This window comes from Euprymna scolopes, chromosome 7 (genome assembly GCF_053919585.1).
Source record: "Euprymna scolopes isolate OS-2025 chromosome 7, ASM5391958v1, whole genome shotgun sequence".
NCBI lineage: Eukaryota > Metazoa > Mollusca > Cephalopoda > Sepiida > Sepiolidae > Euprymna > Euprymna scolopes.
This window is the reverse complement of record NC_136488.1, coordinates 109,635,115-109,651,366: the sequence shown is the minus strand read 5'-3', so window position 1 is coordinate 109,651,366 and position 16,252 is coordinate 109,635,115. Positions and strand designations below refer to the sequence as shown.

General features: G+C 39.7%; 1 protein-coding gene across 4 annotated transcripts in view; it reads right to left on the bottom strand.

The window, feature by feature from the left end:
• Nucleotides 1-16,252, bottom strand: part of LOC145279884 (neurofascin-like) — an 825,765-nt gene that overhangs the window by 584,532 nt on the left and 224,981 nt on the right. The gene's annotated exons all lie outside the window — the stretch shown is intronic.

Genomic DNA, 16,252 nt, shown 5'->3' with positions numbered 1-16,252 from the left:
TTTTTTTTTTTATTTCTCTATTTTTTCGGAATACTATTTACATTATTTTCATCATATATATATATATATATATATATATATATATATGATGAAAATAATGTAAATATATATATATATATAAAATGAGAGAGAGAGCTGTGGAATCAGGCAATCACCACATCAATACCAAAACAGGACATGTATATCTGGCAACTACATTTTTTAGGCTTATATTTCTGAAGTTTTTGAGATGGCGATTGATAATAATCGTAATATGAATATATTTTGATTATTCAGACTAGTGTTCTCATTTTGGGTTTTATAGTCACAATGTTTTGGTCAATGTAACCTTCAATCTTCTTCAGGTGTATCTTGTTGAACTCTGAAATCTTTTTGTCAAACTTGGGAATCTGCACAGAATTTTGAATTAAACCCTTTATTTAATCCACAAGAATAACATGCTCTTTTTCCGTAAGCCATGACTAGGTAGAAGTCCTAAGTAATTTGCAACTGTATTTTGAATATTGACCACACTGAGGATTGAACCTTCAACCTCCAAAAGAGTGACACTTAAAACTGAATTTTACCAAGTACTTTATCCACTGTGCCACGGATCATTGTGGTGCAATGAATAAAGATTAGAGGTTACATTACTTAAATAAAAGCCATAGGTTTTTGCTTGAAAACAAAAAATTGAATCAAATATAAAATCAAGTGAAATGTAAAGAAAATAGTTAAGTGCACCAAATAGTCTTGAAATTTATTGATGAAAAAAAAAGTATTTGTAAACTCGAACGGATTCCCCTTCTTTTTTTTAACAAAAAAGATAGTTTGGTTAAAGTAATGAAATAAAAGTTTATATGATCAACCCTAAGTCCATGTGACAATGGCAAAGTCATCCGAAATCGTGTAGAAATCCTCCCCTCAAGTTAACCACTGAAAATATTAAACAAAAAAAAATGAATGTAAATTTTAAAGTCACCGTAAAGTTGTTTATGGAAGCAAGATATTGCTAAATAAAAATTTTGTAAATAAACCCAAGTAATAGTTTATGTTTATGATAAAATGGTAAAACTTGCAGAGAATGCTGTTTTACGATTATAAAAATGGAACGGAAATTTAAATTTTGTTCCATTTTAATCTTTTTTCTTAACTGGCCCCAAGTAATCGAAAGAATAACATTCAGCAATCGTACTTTTTATATATATAAAAAAAAAATTTTTTTAAAAAAAAAAAAAAAAAAAAAAAACGAAAGATTTTTTTAAATTTTTTATAAAATTTTATTAACAAAAACGAAATAATTTTTGGTATTTTTTTTTTTTTTTTTTACATAAGTAAATTTAATTATAGAATCTTATCAATATATGTACACGATTATGTCCATAGTATATATTTATCAAAAAAAGAAATGGTTTGTAAAGAAATCTGTCTGATTTGATATGTGATGGAAATGCGTAAATATTTATAATTTTCTGAAGAAATATTAACATTCAAATTCGGGGACACTGAGGAGTCGTAAATGATGAAACAAATGTCCGTGGATGATAATTAATCTTAAAAATAGATATGTTACTCTCCAGCTAGGGGCAGGCATTACATTCAAGGAAAGAAAATTATTACCAACTAGCATTAAGGTAAAACACTCTTTTGTATATATAGAATTAAATTGTTCAAAAAACATCATAAACAAAAACAAATAAATATTTCCCTCTCTCTATATATATAATATATAAATATCTATATACTAGCAGACCGCCAGCATTGCCCAGCCTATAAAAATATGCTTTAATATGATATAATTCTGCAGACTTCATATTTGTAATTATAAGAATTCCCTATTAAGTATTATATTGTACCCAATATATATTAGTGACACCTGGTATTACCCAGTCATAATATACACTTAAATATGACGTTTTACTTTATGCAGATTTCCTTTTTATATTATACTAGCGGGGAGTACCCGGCGTTGCCTGAGTGTTTGTAGGTGTGTGTGGTTGTTAATGAAAACAGTGAAGATAAGTGAAGTAAAAAAAGAAAACATAAAAACGAAGCAGAGGGTACTCGGGGGAGGGGGGGATCAAAACATCGAAAAAAAAAGAAAACAGAAAAACGAATGTTAACCCCCCCTCCCCCCCCCAAAAAAAAAACACGTGAAAAATGGCTTAAATAACCTGTTTCGATATTAAAATTTAAAAAATGGGTGGATACCCGGGTGTTTTTGGGTGTGTGTGTGGTCGGTCGGGGGTGTTAATGAAAACCTAAGAATAAGCGAAGTAAAAAAAAAAAAAACCAAAAAAAAAAAAAAACAGAAAAACGAACGTTACGTGAAAAATGGTTTAAATAACACTGGTTCAATATTTAAATTTTAAAAATCGGAAAAAAAAAAAGAAAAAAAAGACATCTCACACCACGATTCGAACCCAAAACGTTTAGATAATGAACCAACGCCCTAACAAACTGAGCTAACACGACGTACATGAAATTTAGTCAGTTCTTCAACTATTTAAAGTAAGTCATCCGACGCATGCGTAGAACCGGTCGTCGTCATGAGAGGACAGTTTTTGTTGACCCCCCCCCTGTAAAAAATTGTCGATTTTGAGGTGACAAAATTAACGTTTTTGGACAATTTTTCAATATTTTTCGGGCGAAGGATGGAGCTTCAATATGATACCAAGTTTGTGAATTTTTGTTCTGTCTGTCGAAAGTTTTTAGCGGACACACAAACATACACACATTTTCGCTTTTATATTTATAGATTTTATACTCTATTGATTATGTTATAGGGACGTCAAACGTTAAAAAAATAAAAAGTAACTTACGTGCGATCAGCTAGAATCTAAAACAAAACACAGCTCTCCAGTTTTATTAGTTGCCATCTGACATGGATTCCGAGATGCACACAAAAAATAGTTACTATTACTGCATCTTTCAGATGCTTTGATACTTGATGTTCTTCCCACATCTCAAGAAGGAGAGTGAATAGTCTTGTTTTCAGATGTTGTCTACCATGGTAGATAAGTTCGAAAGGGATATTATCAGGCCCGGGGGCTTTATTTACTTTCATTTGCTCTCCATCGCAATCTGAAATTCTGTAAATGATGGTGATGCATTCATCCATAATTGCGCTGGGTACTGTGGAACCATTTTGAGAAAGTCCTCATCTGCAGCAGATTCTTTATTGAGTAAAGTAGCAAAATGCTCCTTCCAACGACCCAAAATTGATTGTGAATAGTTGAGGATGGTGGCATTGTCAGCTGCAAGGAGTGTTCCAGTTGAGGATCTGATAGGGCGAAAAATTTGTTTTACACCAGCATGGAAATTTCTTAACACGGGCTTCTGCAAAACCTTCCAATTCGAAAGCTTTCAGCTGCCACCACTTGTTTTCTAGTTCCCATAATCTTGATTGACACCGTTTTTTTACTTCTTGTAAAGATGATCACATGATAATATTGTGAATCCTCGAATATTGTGTCAGACCACTTTTAGATGTGCAGATTAGACCACAAATATAACAATTAGCATTGCCGGATGTATTGTAAAAGCCTTCTCATAAGACTGTTGTTCCTGTCTTTGATTGTGTGACTTCAGATGATTTACAAAACCAGCTTTTGGCAAAAAGGTATCTGCCACATACAGTGCACTTCAGTTCCTGCTGTAATTTCTGACATATTTTCGTCTGAAAACTGCTGGGTCCTTTAGCCTCACACCCCAGAAGTTTCTTTAGTTACTTTTTTCTCCTGTCATCGTTTTTCTGCTTTGAGCAAAAACACAGCTGCCTATTCATCCGAATTTGGTCTTTTATTTCTAATCTCTTTAAAGTCTCAGGAATTCTTGTGGTTAGTTTCGTATTCTTTCCAATAAAAATCACGCCTACCACTTCTTCCTCTCCCAGCCCCTATGTATTGATAGCAAACAGAGCAGCCCGTCTGTCTTTTAGAGGTGAGTACATCAGAAGAATTACTACTACTACTACTCCCCCCTGATCCTATGATTGCACATGAAACACCCAGTTGGTCTTTTGCACCTTGTGCTTCTTTGTGGTGGTACAATCATTGGTCTGTATCAGGAATAGTACCCACACTTACTGTGTCTTCATTCAGAATGTCATCAGATGAGCCATCATCATCCAAACTGGGTGTTTGCTCACCCAGCATCTCATTGATGGTCAAAATCTTACTTTCCGAAGGCATGTCAGGGCAGACCGTTGGTGGCTCAGCCCTACTATACGTTGTAGGTCTCTCACATCGTGTGGCATTCCATCAACTGATATATTCTGCGTACTGGTAGTCCCAGTCACACATCCCACTTCATACTTTGTAGTATATCGTCTCTGTGGAGCCTTTACCCACACTGTCAACATTTTGTAGACAGTTTGTTGTTGCTTGTCTATCAGTGCTGCTGTTTCCTCAATTCCTTTAAGCCATATGCAGTACTGATAGACCATATTGGCAAGTGCTGTAACAGAGGACAAGTCATCCTTCGGCATAACGTTGTACCAGTATTCTACTTCTGGTACAGTACACCGTTTTCTGGCTGCAATCTTTTTGACACTTCTATGACATCGCTCAATGATGCTGTTACTAGAAGGAACATATGCACAAACAAATTGAAGTCTGATTCTCCACTTATTCATGAAGGCTTTAAACAAGCTGCTCTAAAAGGCAGTGTTCATTATTTGCTAGAATTTCTGACAGCAAACCTGGTTGATTATACTTTTTGCCTCTTGCAGAGCAAAGTGTCACCAGAGGACAAACTGAGTGGAGCTGCAGTCAATCAACGTCAAAAAATGAACCCCATCGTAATGAGTGATAGCCATCGCTATTCTATATCATGTTTAACATTTAAAGTCCTCTTTAACTAGTGTATGGGTGACGGACCAATCGACTGACACTCTTCGCATTCTTTAATGACGATTCTCACAGCGGCTTTCGAAATCCCGGGGTTAATTTGTTTCACAAAGTAGAGTTTCTGTTTCACACCAGGATGACCCCCTTGTTGGTGAAGAATTTTGATCTGGTCCAACCTGAAAAAGTTCACAGATGCAATGCAGGCAGGTTGCACGGGCTCTGTGTTCCTCAAGCTGAGGTACTTTCGTCAATTGATCCACCTTGATTTGACCAAGACTATATCCATCAACAGTGTATATTCCTTCACCAGTTTCATTATTGTGTCAAGATGCTTTGGATGAGCATCTCACTCATAGCTTTGGTCTGTACCCAGACTCTGCCGGTAAGGGTATTTGAGACCCATTTATGGACATGTGCGAAATCGGTGATAAGTGCAATTCCTTCCTTTAATGATGGCATAGAGTTGATATGTTAGGAGTCTTTTTCTGGATGTGACCAGCATGGATCCTCTATCACAGTCCCATTAAATATTAATGACACACTGATAGTAAGAGAGCTTGCATCGACCCAAACATCAAGATCTTTGCTGTTGATGCACCATTTGCCTTGGTCGGATCTTCTTCGTGGAGTTTGGTGAGGATATCCTTGATCATGGTGTTGATTTACTTTGTTGTCACACCCTTTAGTGATGTCAGATGCTCTTCTCTTGATGAATGCTATGGCAACACAAAGCCAACCACCCATGCGAAGGTGCCCAACCAACTTGCCACAAAGTGAAAATATATTTTGTTGTGGACGATATGAGGTATGTCCAGGATTTTGTTCCCTTTTCACTGCAGAGCATTATCCTCTCACCAGACCTGCAAACCAAGCACTCACGCACCATCTTGCAGTCTCTTTGATTCTTTGCTGAGAAGTCTGAAGTTGCAGAGATGTTCCTTCACATATGCAGCAAGCAATGCTCTCGATGTATTTGTTGTGGGGTATATGGTTAGTAAAAAAAAAACAAAAAAAAACGTACCGGGCATATCTGCATCGCTCTTTGGGAGAGAAGAAGGAAAGGATGGCTAGCTCATTTATATACACGAAGAGCATCTTGGAAAGGCAGGGCATGATGGGAGAAGCTATTTTTTTTCCTGTCACTTCCTTCTTTTTTTTCTAGATAGGAGGATATAAAAGCTGGGAAAAATTCCCTGGGGAGGGGGGGCGGAAAGAAAAGAGTCGTGAACATGTCTTGAAAAGAATTTTGTATTGCTGGTGTTCAGATTGTGCGGTGTGACATTGGTGGTGAGAGGCCAGGTGTGATCGATTGGAAAAGAAGAGGGCAGAAACGTGCTGTTGTCAAGCGAGTGACTCCCTCCTTCCCGAACCCCAGAACCGAATCCTGATTGTAACGCTAGAAGCTATTTCAGCATGTCAAGCAGCTTAACATGGCTGACTGGAGACTAACTCAGATGTTGAGACCCTTCATTGGGGAGGGTACCTAATTAAATGGCTGGAAAAATTAAAGATGGTGGCAAGGTTGCAAAAAAATCGAAGACGTGGTCACCCTGCTGCCGCTCTACTTAGAGGGGGGAAGCCCTCACTATTTACCAGCAGATGCGCGATGAAGAAGGGAGACCTAGCCTCAGTGGAGGAAAGACTGAAATTGGCTTTCACTGAGAGTCCATTTGAAGCACTCGGCAAGCTTGCAAGTTTGAGGTGGACTGGCGAATCTGTTGACGTCTTTGCTGTGGAGATCAGGAGACTGGCAGGATTGGCTGGTTACATGGGGAGGAGCCTGAAGATGACGGTAAAGCTATACCTAGTGAACGGCTTCCCAGAAGAAATCTCCGCGAACATGCAGAGAATCACTGAGATCAGTACGATGGAAGTGGACGATCTCTTGGTCCACACCAGAGTCCTAGTAAAGAATGTCAAGGGTCCAATCGTGGCTGCAGCGGTGAGTGGAAATAAGTGCATGAGGCTCCACTTGAATGACGAGAGACAGGCAGCGAGGCGACAGGAGGGGAGACCTACCATCAAGTGCTTCCGGTGCCAGGGTCCTCACCTGCTCAAAGACTGCAAAGAGCCGAGACCGGGGGGGTCAACTGCTACCGATGTGGACGAGTGGGGCACATTAGCTGCTATTGCATTGCTTCATGGGACCAGGGAAACGAGTGAAGGGGAGCCATTGTGTCAGTGGTCCCCCATTCTATGTGGAAATGGCGCACAATGAAACGTTGCCTCAGTTACTGGTAGTAGTCAATGGGAAGAGAGCCATGGCCTTTGTTGACACAGGCTGCACCAAAACACAATGTTGGTAACGAAGAATGTTGCTAGATCATGGAGCGGAGCCAGGAGTATTAAGACCGTGGATGGCAGGGAGGTGAAATGCCTAGGAGAGACAACAGCGGAAGTACTGGTGCAAGATGTGCCTATTGGACTACGAGCCCTGGTGTTGGATCGTCTGGTTGGTGATGATGTGGTTTTAGGTGTAAGTGCGATCAACCAACTGGGGGGCGCTATGTTGAGAGGTGGGGTCAAGTAACTTTCGGACGCCTCAGGGCAATAGGAATGGCAGGAGTGGAAGGTGATAGAAATATCAGAACGCAAAAACCAGAGGCTTGCTGCATCGAGGACGAGGATTTCCTGATGAGGTTCGCTGGCGAGAGGTGGACGGTGGAATGGAAATGGATCCCCGGAACTACGAAACAAAGTAAGCTGCTATGAGAAAACACTGCGAGGAGAAATAAGAAAAGGATTTGAGGAAGAAGTGGAGAGGTGGATAGAGGAGGGAATTCTGAAATTGTGGACAGGGGAAAAAAAAGGAGTGTTACCATTACTGGTGGTTGTTCAACCAACAAAGAACAAAGTTAGACCGGTACTAGATTTCAGAGAATTAAACATATGTAGCCTGCCACACTGGAAAGGGGATTGACGTATGCGAAGAGGTTATGAGGAAATGGAGGAGGATGGAGTGGGCCACTAAGATTGTCGACCTGAAGTCAGCTTATCTCCAGATCCATGTAGATGAAAAACTCTGGCAACATCAATTGGTCTGGTACAAGGGGAAGATGTATTGCCTGACGAGGTTAGGCTTTAGGCTGAGTTCAGCCCCCAAAATTATGACTGCCGTGTTGAAGACGATGCTGAGTAAAGACTGTACAGTGGACAAGGTCACTAGTTTGTACATTGACGACAGTCTCGTGGGTGAAGCAGAGGTGACAGCAGAGAAAGTGAGAGGCCATGTCATGAGGTATGGGTTGACTGCAAAACCGGTGGAGTCCCTGGATGGAGGAACGGCATTGGGGTTGAAACTATGCCGAGATGGCAAAGGAAGCCTTGTCTTTAGACGAGGGAATGCAATACCCGAAATCGGAACCGACCTGACAAAACGAGAACTCTTCTCAGTCTGCGGGAGACTGGTGGGACACTATCCAATCGCCGGCTGGCTCAGGATAGCATGCAGCTTTATTAAACGACAAACGAGCACTGATGGCTGGGAGGGCCGTGTGACGGAGGAGGTCACGAACATGCTACAAGAAATCATCACGAGTGTGACAAAAGAAGACCCAGTAAAGCGGGAATGGTACGTCAGCGGCGGAGACACGGAGGTGATTTGGTGCGATGCCAGCAGTCTGGCATTGGGCGTCGTATTAGAGATAGGATGTGTAACTGTGGAAGATGTGGCGTGGCTAAGAAAGAAAAATGACTATTCCCATACCAACGTAGCTGAACTACAGGCCGCTATGAAACGAATCAATCTGGCCTTCAAGTGGGGATTGAAAACAATTGAAATCAAATCCGATTCGGCAACGGTAGTTTCATGGATCAGGTCGGCAGTGACTGGCAATAACAGAGTTAGGACCAGAGGTGCTGCAGAAATGCTGATCAAGTGCAGGCTTGGAGCACTCGCAGATTTGATAGCGGAATTCCAGTTGAAGTTGTCTGTAGTGCTGGTCCCATCAAAAAAGAACAAGGCGGATTCGATAACACGGGTAAAGAAGGCCTGGCTGCAGGAGAGAAATGAGGTTTCCTCAGTATGCTGTGCAGGGGAGGAAGTTAAAAGTTACATGAAATGCACCACTTTGGTCGAGAACGGATGTTATTCTTGGCAAGAAAGGTTTATCCGGAAACCACCGAGGAGGAGGTCAGGGAGGTAGTGGAGCATTGTCAGGTGTACCAATCGATAGACCTTGGAGAGAGATCAAGGCAGAAGCTGCATAGGCGATCGGAGGGGTCATCTTTGGAGAGAGGGCTGGTTGAGGAACTGTTAATGGACAATGGCCCCGCTTTCCGATCAGAAGCCTTTAAAGAGGTGTGTGATAAGTGTGGAGTAAGGCAATTTTTTAGGGCAGCGTATCGGCCGAGTGGCAATGGGATAGTGGAGAGGAATCATCGCACCATCAAGACTGCTGTGGAAAAAAGCAACATTTCACCCATGGAGGCGGTGTTTCGGTACAACATCTCACCGAAAACCAGACAAGATGAGACAACTGTGCCTCATAGAGCCATCTTCGCATATAAGTGGCGGCATCCATGCAACAAAACGGTAGGAATTGAAGGTGAAGAAGCTATCATTAAAGTGGGTGAGGAGGTGTGGGTGAAGCCCCCTTAATGCAAAATGTACCATTCGCTGGGGGAGGTGGGGGGGGGTTATAATGGGAACACAGTCGAAGAACAATGTGATGATGAATGGCGTTCCCCGGCATATCCTAGACCTGCGTTGTGTAACCCTGCTGGTGCGCAGTAATGGCAGTGAAGAGGAGGAAGTCGATATCCACCAAGAAGCTAACGATGCACGCCAATTCGACTTAGCCCCACATTGTGGTTCTTTACAACTGGACGAGAATGTCTGTAGTGAACCTGAAAACGTCAACCCCCCAAGAAGTTCTCCCCCCAGAGGCCTCAATGTGAGAGGAGGAGGCCTGCTTGGATGAAGAATTATGAAGTATCTTATTGATCTCAAAGATCGGGGGGGGGGGCGTGTGGGGTATATGGTTAGAAAAAAAAAAAAAAAAAAAAAAAAAAAAAAAAAACGTACTGAGCGTATCTGCATCGCTCTTTGGGAAAGAAGAAGGAAAAGATGGCTAGCTCATTTATATACACGAAGGGCATATTTTTTTTCCTGTCTCTTTTTTTCTAGATAGGAAGATATAAAAGCTGGGAAAAATTCCCTGGAGGGGGGGGCGGAAAGAAAAGAGTCGTGAACATCTCTTGAAAAGAATTTTGTATTGCTGACGTTCAGATTGTGCGGTGACATTGGTGGCGAGAGGCCAGGTGTGGTCGATTGGAAAAGAGAACAGAAATGTGCTGTTGTCAAGCGAGTGACTCACTCCTTCCGAACTCCAGAACCGAATCCTGATTGTAACCCTAGTCTCTTTGATTATTTGCTGAGAAGTCCGAAGTTGCAGATGTTCCTTCACATGTGCAGCAAGCAATGCTCTCGATGTATTTGTTCCAACTCATGTTCCCTGCGAACGTTAAGTCGAGGAGTTTGAATGAAGTACTTTCAGATAATGTATCTTTAGCCATAGCAATTGGTGGCCGAGAAGGTTTCTTGTAATTATTAAAGGAAACAAACTTTGCTTTGGCCGCATTGAACGTTACCATCCATTTTTGACCCCATTCCACTACAGACTGGAGGCCTTCCTCTAGGGTGTCTGCCATTGCCTTGGATATGTGTTCATTTGTTTTCCCCTTGTGCCTGTTATAGAGTGTGGTGTCATCAGCAAATATACCCATCTCAGAGACCATTTTATCAGGAAGGTCGTTTATGAATATTAGGAATAATAACGGTCCAAGGATCAACCTCTGAGATACACTCGCATTTATATCATATTATTTAGATGTACGACTATCGAGGACAACCTGGATTCTTCTCTTACTTAAAAAGGATTTAATTACGTTAAGTATTTGTCCAGTAATACAGGGTGACCAAAAAAGAAAAAAAAAAAATGGCCCAAGCACATGTATTCACCAATAAGGCGCCTCCACCTTTTGATAAAGAGAAGGATGATTACCAAAAATAGTTGAAGAAATTTAATATTTGGAAATCAATTACAGATGTTGACAAAAAGAAACATGGTGGATTGCTGATTTTACGCCTAGATGAAGCAACTCAAGATAAAGTGTTAGAAGCACTAGGAAATACTGATATTACTACAGATACAGGTTCAGATAAAGTTATTTTAGAATTGTCTGAACTCTTTGAAAAAAAAAAAACTATCAGCGTTTTTGAAGCGTATGAAAATTTTGAACTCTACAAAAGACCAGTCTTACTATTCCAAATTATATAACAGAATTTGAACTTAGATGGAATAAAGCAAAAACACATGGCATGACTATGTCAACAGATATACTTGCTTATCGTTTGCTGAAATCGGCAAACTTACCTCAACATCTAGAACAACTAGTGAGAGCCACAGTCACTGAATTAAATTATAAGATGTGTAAACAAATGAAAAAAATATTTGGAACTGCCCCTCAAGACTCAAAGTTCAATATCAAAGTAGAAACTGATTTCACAGATGAACCCACTGTACATGGTACATTTTTTGGTAAAAACTTTCAAAGCAGAAGTAGAGGCAAATGTGGAAGAGGCAGATGGCCTCCACGGAATTTTAAAAGTGACTCTTCTTTCTCTGTTGGTCGTCATCATAAAGTAACAGAGAGAAGACATTTCAAAAATCCCTTAGATCAATATGGTCAGGTCACTAGATATCTCAATTGTGACTCAAAGAATCACTGGGTACAAAACTGTCCAGATAAAATCTCAAGTGTCAGAAATATATCATACACAACAGAAATATCAGTTGTTGATGATTGTGATCATCAAGATCATTCTAGTGAGGACGCTTATCATGAAATAATCATGTTTCAGGATGTATTTTCCAGCTCTGAAGATATGAAGGGTCTGGTTTGAGAAGCTATGAATAGTGCTGTTCTTGACTGTGGTGCCACAAAAACAGTTTGTGGACAAGTGTGGTTCTCATGTTATTTAGATTCCTTATCAGAAAATGATAGAAAAGGTGTACAATATAAAGATAGCCATAACAAATTCAAGTTTCGTGATGGCAACTAGATTCGTGCGTTGAAGACTGCCTGTATACCGGCAAGATTGAAACCTCTATCATCACTGATATTACAAATGCAGACATTCCCCTTTTGCTGGCTCAAGAGGAGTTGAAATCTACAAAAGCAAAAATTGATTGTGAAGATGATACCGCTATAATTATGGGACAAAAACTTTTGCTATCTTTAGCTAGTAGTGGTCATTACTGTCTTCCTTTGTCTAAACAAAAGCAAATTCTTGTTCAAGCAAGTAGGAATTCAAAGGTCCAGGTTACACTTTGTAATAAGCATATGTCTCCAAAGGATGCTGCCCTGAAACTGCATCATCAGTTTTCTCACTGTTCTCTGAGGAAAATCAGCTACATAGTGAGGGAAATGATAATTAAGAAATTATTAATGAAATCCATAAGATATCGAAGAATTGTAAGATCTGCAAAGAATATCAAAGAGCCCCTCCAAGGCCCATTGTTGGCTTACCCATAGCAACTAGGTTCAATGAGTGTGTAGCTGTGGACCTCAAACAATTTGGGAAGGTTTATCTGTTACATCTGGTTGACCATGCTACCAGACTCTGGAGGAACAGTAATAAGAAATAAATCTCCATCTACAGTTGTCAGAGAGCTCTTCAAAGTTTGGATTTCAATTCATGGTACTCCCTGTAGTTTACTTACTGACAATGGAGGGGAATTTGCAAATGCAGAAGTTTTAGAGTTCTGCGAACAACTGAATATTAATGTAAAAACAACAGCGGCTGAATCTGCTGGTCAAACGGCTTAGTAGAAAGACACAATCGTATAATGGGGAAAATGATTCGGAAAACAGTTGCTGATTCTGGCTGTTCACTTGAATTTGCTGTTATGTGGTGTCTCTGTGCAAAGAACAGTCTGATAAATGTTCATGGTTTCAGCCCATTCCAGCTTGTTTTTTCTCAGAATCCTACACTGCCATCTCTATTAACTAATAAACCCCCTGCACTGAACCCAGAGGTTTCCAGTAATATCATTAGAGAGAATTTAAATGCATTGCATTCAGCTCGGAAAGCATTTATTGCTACAGAAAATTCAGAAAAACTGAAGAGAGCACTTAGACACAATGTTAGAACTTCAGGAGACATCAAGTACTTCACTGGTGACATTGTATATTATAAACGTTTGGACAGAAGGAGGTGGAGGGGGCCGGCTACTGTTTTGGGTCAGAATGGTCGCAAATTTTGGTGAAACATGGTAGCACATATGTCAGAGTATATCCTTCTCGCCTTCGACTAGAAAAGCCCACAAAATCGGTGATAAGCAGAGTGAACTCGGCAACTTTGAAATATGAATCTACTACAGATGAACAATCTAAAGACTCATTTTCAGGTAACAGAAAATAAAACATCATTTGAAGATATATCAGACTCAGATTCACTGAGTGACATCAATAGTGAAGAAAGTAAACAGTGTGTCAATAATACAACTCCAAGATAGATCATTAAAAGGTGTTGTGAACAAAACAATGACTACCACCTCTCCACCAGTTTAAGAATATGGAATTAAACATCAAAAAGAATAATTCTGAGTCGTGGGAAGCTATAAAATTAGTATCACGATCTGGAAAAGTAAGTGGAAAATATGGAAATGAGTGGAATGCTATAAACAAGGATGGTCAGACTACGGTTATTGACTTTGATAGAGACATTCAAGATTGGAAAATGGATGTCAAAGAAGAACTTAAATCACTAGAGGAGGTTGGTAATGAAATTGGTGATGAAATCTTAATGTGCTATACTTATATTACTGAGGCTAAAGAAGAAATTCTATCAGCAAAACAGAAAGAACTAGACAGTTGGAAATCAAATAATGTTTACAACGAAGTTGATAATACAAGTCAAACCCTTATGGCAAACACCTTGTTAAAGCACGGCTTTGAAGAAAATGACACCTTTAGAACAGACAGCCCTACCTGCTTAAAGGGGAGTGTAATAGTTGCGTTATGTATCATTTCTTCTAAGGGTTGGAAATTGCATTCCCTTGATTACAAAACTGCCTTCCTTCAGAATCAAAAGCTTGAAATAAAGATCTTTGTTCAACCACCTAAAGAAGCAAAAACATCAAAAGTTTGGCGCTTGAACAAGTCCGTGTATGGTCTTCAAGATGCATCTCGCGAGTAGTACCTTACCATAAGAGCTGTTCTTGACGTTGGATGTAGGAAGAATTCGGTTGATCCTGGTGTGTTCTTCTGGCATAATAATGACAATCTGGAAGGAATATTAGTCACTTATGTAGATGATCAGCTGTGGGGTGGTACACAGCAATTTGAAAAGGAGGTCGTTGTTTGTGGTTGGTGTTGAAAACACTAGTGCCTTTATGTATGTTGGAATAGAGTTAACTCAATATGCTGATAAGTCAATCTGTATCAATCAGAATAAGTATGGCCAAAGTTTGTCTGAAATTGCTATAGTAAAAGACAGATCTGCAGATAAATCTTCTCCATTAAATACTGAAGAGATCAAAATACTCAGATCCGCAATAGGTAAAATTAATTGGCTTGCAAACACATCAAGACCTGATCTAAGTTTCAGTGTACACCAAGCAAGTATCTCTCAAAAGGCACCAACTATAGAAAACATAAAAAACCTAAATAAATCAGTAAGAGAAAATTAAGTCAAGGCCTTCCTCAATATTATTTCCAAGGTTTGAAACTGTCAAACTTGACGCTGAAGGTATATTCAGATGCAAGCTTTAACAGTACAAAAGACGGTGGTAGTCAGGCTGCATACATTTTATTTTTAACAAATGGTGAATTATCATGCCTCATTGTCTGGAGTTCTTCAAAAACAAAAAGTGGTAAAATCTGCACTAGTAGCTGAAACCTTGGCTCTTGCTGAAGGTTCTGATCATGCATGTTTGTGGTCCAAACTAATTGCCGAAATCATATTTGGCGAAAAGGATTTCTCTCTATCCATCACTTGCTTAACGGATAACAAATCTCTATACGATGCTGCTCATTCATGCAACCATCTCGAGGATAGACGTCTTCAATTTGAAATCTCATGCATACGAGAATCCATAGACAAAACGGAAATTAATGTTGAGTGGATTGAGGGTGAAAACCAACTTAGTAATGTGTTAACAAAATTTGGAGCCAATAGCTCCGAGTTATGTGAAGTGCTCCAAAAAGGACATTTCTAACGAGCTATATTGATCAATCACTTAAGCAAGCTTGTGAAAAAAAAAAAAAAAAAAAAAAAAAAGGAATCAATATAAAGGAAAGGTTACTATGTTTAAGTTTTAGTAAACTAAGTTTTTGTTTGGTGATGGAGGTACTCTACAAAGTGATCGGTGTGTAGGATGATTTAATTTTTTAGTTTCACTGATAACTATTTGTTTCGGGAAAGATGTATGCCGGTGATATGAGTGAGGGGTAATGTGTGTTGCTCTTGGGAGCCTTTGGGAACGGACCAATCTGATGGGTAGCAGATGCTTTGTGTGTACCCCCAATATTTCCTCCTGTATCAGAAAACACGCTATGTGACATAAAATATCTGTACATGATGTTGCCAAGCTAATCAAAAACCTTGCTTCCAGTAAAGCAACTGGCCCTGACGGTATTCCAATTATAGTACTCAAAAAACTTCAACCTGAACTAGCGCCCATACTTACAAAACTGTTTAAACGTTGTCTTAAGGAGAATGGTTTCCCATCTCCCTGGAAAATTTCATCAGTATGCCCTGTATTTAAGAATTCAGGTGATCGCTCATCCCCCTCTCAGTACAGGCCAATAAGTCTCCTGTGCGTCATGAGTAAGTTGCTGGAATCTGTTAAATACAGAAGTAATCAACCATCTCAAGAAAAATAACCTTTTCAGTGACACTCAATATGGTTTCCGTTCTGCTAGATCTACAGCAGATGTGCTTACAGTTATATCTCATAGGATTAGCAAATCTCTCGACGGAGGCAACCTTTCTAGGGCAATTGCTCTTGACAAAGGTTTACTTCATAAGATCTCTAGCTATGGTATTGCTGGAAATGTCTTCTCAATTATTAAATCATTTCTTTCTGATAGGTTCATAAGAGTAGTAGTTGAGGGGCAAAAATCAGAAGCTCACAGTATTGATGCCGGTGTCCCTCAGGGGTCCATCCTGGGCCCAACTCTTTTCCTGATCTACATTCATGATCTTCCAAATCACATCCTTACATCATTTGTAGACATTCATTCGTAGCCTCGTAGGAGATATCCTTTTCTCTTCCTTGCAACCTCTATCTCACAGAAGAGATGTTGCGAGTTTGTCTCTGATGTATCGTTATTTTCATGGAAAGTGTTCGACTGAGCTTCAATCTATGGTCCCCCCTCGCCAAACTTTCACAAAAAACACTCGTCTAGCTGTA